The sequence below is a fragment of the Eptesicus fuscus genome, chromosome 12 (assembly GCF_027574615.1).
Source record: "Eptesicus fuscus isolate TK198812 chromosome 12, DD_ASM_mEF_20220401, whole genome shotgun sequence".
NCBI lineage: Eukaryota > Metazoa > Chordata > Mammalia > Chiroptera > Vespertilionidae > Eptesicus > Eptesicus fuscus.
The window spans coordinates 51,787,283-51,793,399 of NC_072484.1; positions in this window are offsets into that span (position 1 = coordinate 51,787,283).

Consider the following 6,117-nt stretch of genomic DNA (forward strand, 5'->3'; position numbering starts at 1 on the left):
ATGGAGAATAATCCACGCAACAACTATAGAATATTAATGTTGGGGGGGGGGGGGGTTTCCAAGGACCCATGTAACAGTTTAAAAAAAAAAACAACAACAACAACAAATTCGACCATCTCTTGATATGCTGGGCTGTAAAAGAAACCTTAAAAAATTGAAAGAAAACAAAGTATGCTCTCTGATCATACGGGATTCATTCATGATTTTTTAAACTCTCAGGAAACTAGGAATACAAGGATATTTCCTCAACTTGATAAAGAACATCTCCAAAGATCCTACATCTAACATTATACTTAGAGGCCCAGTGCACGAAATTCATGCACAGGGGGGTCCCCTCAGGCCAGCCTGCACCCTCTCCAATCCAGGATCGGGCCTAAACCGGCAGTCGGACATCCCTCTCACAATCCAGGACCGCTGGCTCCCAACTGCTCACCTTGCCTGCCTGCCTGATTGCCCCTAACTGCCCCCCTGTTGGCCTGGTCGCCCCCAACTGGCCCCCCCACCAGTCTGGTCGCCCCTTCCACCCCCCCACCGACCTGGTCACCCCCAACTCCCCCCCTGCTGGCCTGGTCGCCCCCCCTTGCCAGCCTGGTCGCCCCCAACTGCTCCCTTGCCAGCCTGGTCACCCCACGCAGCCTGCTGTTCAGTGTTTTGGGCATCCCTCACTAACCCCCCTGCCAGCCTTGCTGCCCCACACAGCCTATGTTAGGTCATCCGTCCAGTTGTTTCGGTCATGATGGCCCCTGGCTTTTAATATATTAGGATGATGGAAGACTTAGTGATATTGTCTTAAAATCTGGGACAAGGCAAGAATATCCACTCTCATCATTCTTAAAATTTCTTGTCAGAATTCAGCTGCTAAGCCATAAATGGCTTGAGGGGAGGGACTGAGTTTTTCACTATTGTTTTTCCAAGACCTAGCCCAGCACCTGGCAAATAAAGGCTGTTCAGTAAACATCTGTGGGATCGGTAAGTCCAACAAGGAAGCTGGTCCCAGTGGGAACATCCTATAGGCAACATGGGTACATAATTCTGGGTGTCAGAAGAGTATTCAGAGTTGGAGATTCAGATTTAGGAGTCACCTGAGTCTGGCACTTAATAGGACTCTGACTGCAAAGGAACTTCTGGGGAACCTAGAAAGAAAGAGAGGGTGGAGAGTGGGGGAGGGAGGAGGGGAGGGAGGAGAGGGAATACCCTGTAGAACAGAATATATGAGTGGCAGAGATGGTCAAAGGCCTAATGATTGAGGAGAAATGGACAGCGGGTAGGAGGAAAGCCGGGTACATGCTTGCAGGAAAGCCTGAGGCTGTCAATGGCAGCGAAGCCTTCGGACAGGTCTTATTGGTAAAGAATCCTGGGTTTGTGTCATCAGAAAGTCGCTGTCCTTGGCACTTTTGTTTGGTTAGGGATGGGGCCAGGACTGAGAGGCTGTGAGCTGAGGAATGAGGGCTGTAATGGGGAGAGAAACAGGAAAATAGGGCAAAGACGTGGTGTTGAGGGAGAGTTTGATAGGAGGAGGGGAAGGAGCCAAGGGAAGTGAGACATTTAAAACAAGAAGTAGAGTTGGGGAGGACGACAAATGGAATGATAACCCCAAGGAGATGGGAGACATGGACCAGAGTGCCAACCAGGGAGACATGTCACGAGAAAATAGGTGGGAGGTAAAGTGACAGGCTCAGCATTGGGGGCTGCTGAGTCCGTTCACATGTCAGGCGTCAATATTTCCTCCGAGTCATCAGTCATTTGTTGAAACAGCTGGTCAAGGGAAGGTGGAATTGTCAATAGAGTAACAATGTTTGAAAGTGGGCAGGTGAGTAATGAAAGATGTTATCTGGGAGGGGAAAAGAAGTTCCTAGGAGTCACTGACAGTTGAGCTGAAATGACAGGCTGCACCTATCCCCAGTTGCAGGCTATGCCATCCCTGGGCAGAGGGCAGTGGCCCAGGCACAGAGGGACAAAGTGGCCGAGTGAACTTTGGAGTCTGCAGGGCGGGCCGGCGGAATCTGCCTCCCCAGACTCTCTCCTGTGTCTGTGCCATCTTCTGGGCTCTTGGTTGTCAGCCAAAGTCTCGCCAGACCCCACTCTGCTGTGTTTCTGATTCGACACAATCACTGTTTCCTACAATGTTTCTATAGTCGACTAACAAAGCGCATTCATTGTCCTCGCGGCAGAAAGGATTCCAAAACTCATCTTCTCCATAATTCAGACCCCAGTCAGCAGCGTGGCAGGCGCGGGGAACTTGGCCGACGCACTGGCCACCACGCCTCACGTGCTCATCCATCACCATTAGGAGCGGCATTCACAACATTTCTTTCTTTGGCATCAAGTCTGAAATGCAAAGGATTGTTAGGACAGAGAGAGATGAACCAGGGAGATACTGAGACACAAATATGTGCTTTGTTAGAAATGAAAATGGAAATATGATTCCAGGGGAAAAGGGACGTGGTCGCACATGGTCACATACTCCTTTCAAAATATGAAAAATAAATTCACCCTCAAGAAAAAGAAGAAAAATGGATGTGACAGATCCATTCTCTCCTATCTTGAGTTTCTCCGTGAGCCTGTGCACTGAGGATCGGTGGGAACACAAGGCCCCACCATCAGGAATGAGGCCCACATTCGCTGTTGCTGAGCCGGCCCTCTCCTCACTGCCCTGCGCTTTTTAACCACACTGTGATTAAGTGGCTTGTCCCAGAAATGAAAAAAGTCAGCTTCCAGCCCAAAAGCAAACAGATTACATACTCCATGAGTACTGCTATCGTTCCCAACATTCACTACACATTTGAACGTTTGCACCATTGATTGTATTTCTAATGCGGAAAGGAAAAAATAACCTTTAGTCACGCATTAGTTATAAAATCTTTTTGTCACCTTTGAATGTAGGGCAGAATGGTGCAACTTGGACAGCAGTAGAATTATAAAGTGTGGCCCGAAAGGAAGGGGTCCACCCAGGCCCCCGCACTGGGCGTTTCCTGGTTGGGGCGGTTCCCAGCAGGTCTCCCCGCCCATCAGCTGTGACACACAGAAACACGTGCGCCTTGATTTAGCTGGCATGTCCCTGTCTTTGCTTACATCAGGTAGATTTTTCCAGATACCTAAACCTAGGTGTGGATAAACTGTGCCTGGGACACAGTATGTACTCAATATTTGCTTCTCATTTGCTTCCTAAAATTATGCAAATGAGAAGCCCCTTTGAGCTCATTGGAAGTGCCCATCCTAAATGATTCTGACATAACTGAAACCCTCACAACTCCCCCGCTGAGATAATACCGTTTGTCAATTTGTTATAGAATTATTGTGACCATTTCTGAACAAAATTTTGGAATACTAATTCTAATACAGACTTTTCTCTGATTTATAAATTGATTTATATAAATATTCATTATTACATTATACTGTTAGTGAATGTCTTTACTGGAAAATCTTTAAATTACCTGAATTCAGAAATGTCTCAGAAAAGTCCAAAATAACTATCAGACAAGATCTACAGATCAATCACAGATCAGAGTTAAACAACTGGAGCCTAGTGATGATCGATGTGAGTGATTCTCATCTCCAAAGAGACATAATTTGATAAACTGTACAGCCCCCAAATGTACCCTGTGCAGTTTAGAGAGAGGCCAGTGATACAATATGAATATAGAAAGACTACTATAATCTGCCACTATACCATCTTTCTCTTTTTTTTTTTACTTTATTGTTACTGTTGACACTATTACTTATGTCCCCATTTCCCCTCCCCCTCTTTGCCCATCTCCACCCAGCCCTTGCCCCCCTTTCCTCTGACCATCACCACACTTGTCTGTGTCCATGAGCCATGCAGACATGTTCTTTGACTAATCCCTTCACCTTCATTCATCCAGTCCCCACCCCCTCCCCTCTGGCAGCTATCAGTCTGTTCCTATCATCTTTCTTTTACAGGGAGAGGGGGGCAGTAAGTTCCTCATCACGTGGCAACAGTGCTTCAGGCCTCCCTGTCCACAGTTTGCAGTCTGTGGATCCATGCCTGAGTGTTTGTCCTATAATCCGCCCGCCTGCACAAAGACGGTGATGTTTGCTCAGGGACAGCTCTGCCACTTGCCACCTCCCAAAACCAAGGGTCACAATCAGCGCTTGACACTGAGATGGGACACATAATAGCCAGGTAGCACTTAGCAATTCTAGATAGATTCCCACAGCAAGATGATCTAAAAGGTTTCAAGATGTCTAAAGAAATAATAAAATCCCGATATTCTTTTAACTTCTGAAATACACAGATCAGCCAATTAAAAAGTGATGAACTCCCTACCTGGAAAGGTGTATATCATAGAAAATAAACTAAAAATCACTTGCCATTGTGTGAAAGTTAGAGAAAGAGCATGACTAATTGCGGAGGGGAGGGGACCATTTCAGGTCTATTTCCCCAAAAAAACACACAGGATGAAACCTTTGAAGAATTTGGTTTCACCCAGTTTTTCGACTTAACTTGTTATTAACTAGCTGCATGAGCCAGACAACCTGACAGAGTTCCTCATAGTGAAAGATGATAAACCCAGAAGCAAAATGAAATTATTTGGACTTTCCAGCCCCAATACCTATGATTTGCTGCATTCTAATCTAACATGCAATGTGTATCAAAAACACTTGATTTTGATAAAGGCAGAATAATGACTCACAAAAGACAGGCTCTCCCCAAATATTGTTGACTGAGGGGTGTGTGTCACTCAGAGGGGGACCCACAGATGAAAACACAATGCTGTTCCCAAGCAGCTGTGTCGTCGTCTCCTTCTGGACTCAGAGAAGACACTACGTGTCTCTCGCTAAGGGCTAACCTGAGGTGACATAAGTGAGCATTAGCATATGCTCTCAATCTTTATTAGAAAGGGACCCGCCTCAAACATCTCAGGACTTTCTGCAGGATCCGTGGTGGTGCTGTTGAGCTGCACACTTTCTCCGTCTCGAATTTTCTCTTCCTCCCTACTCCTGCCCCAGTCCCCCTTTTTCTAATTTAACTAGAGAAAATGACATGTTAATTTCAGCTCCACCTCTGCTGGGTCATTCTCAGGTCAGCAGATGAGAGACATCAGGGAAGAAGGAAGACAGTGCGCTCCAACGGCAGGGCAGTGTGACCCAGCCATCAATCACACTGACACGCGCTTGAACAATGACAGTCATCTGTCAGAACGCGGGAGGTGGCGCCTCATTAACACACCGCTCACCTGCCCTGAGCTACACCTCGCTTATAATAATATCCATCATTCACCTCCAAGGTGTTGCTTTCTTCTGCTGATGAAATAGCAGGCGCTCTGTTCCTCCCGCCCTCCGAGTTCACGGCTAAGTGGCTTGTGGAGGGGACGAAGGAGTGGTTGGATGGGGCTGGGCAGGATGCAGCAGCTGTGGGGGAAAGTAGGGTGCCATCAGGAGTGAAAAGCAGCAGCTCAATTTGCTTATAGTTAGAGGTCAATCGATGGGTCCCCTGGGAGTGGAGCTGTCCACACGCAAAGCAAGGGCACTAGAGTGATCAGCATCCAAGGCGTGTCTCTCTTGGTCCTCAGTGGAGGGCTCTTCTGGACAGAAATATTCTAGAATCTCGTGTTAGTTTTCACCTAGTTTCTTATAAATACAGACAACGAAGATAAAGTAACCAGTTTGTAAGGTCTGGAATCTACATCTACTCTCCGTTAAGTGCCCGGTGTCTGCCTCTAGCGCACAGCCTTTAATTCCACCTAAAAAAAAAAAAATCCCTGAAGCCCTGCCCACAAAAAGAATTCTCCCAGAGACAATTTCATTGTGGAACTATATTTAGTTACATTTTAAGAGACTGCCAGGCAGTGTCGCCATGCAACCTGCACAGCCTGTGGAACCCCAGGTGCTGGGACCAGCGTGTCTTCCATGGGCCATAAACAGACTCTTTTACAAAGTTTCAATGGTAAGTCCAGAATCTGACCTGGGCCGCCATCTAGCACTGCTCATAAATTACAAGAATTTAGTTTTTCACTGTTGGCACTGTAAGATAACTACACACACAGGCTCACACACACGTACACACACAGTAGGCCCTTTTCAATCCTAAAAAACAGCAAATAATAACATACCTTTTTTTCAGGTGGGAAGAGTAGCCAAAGACCACTAAAGCTG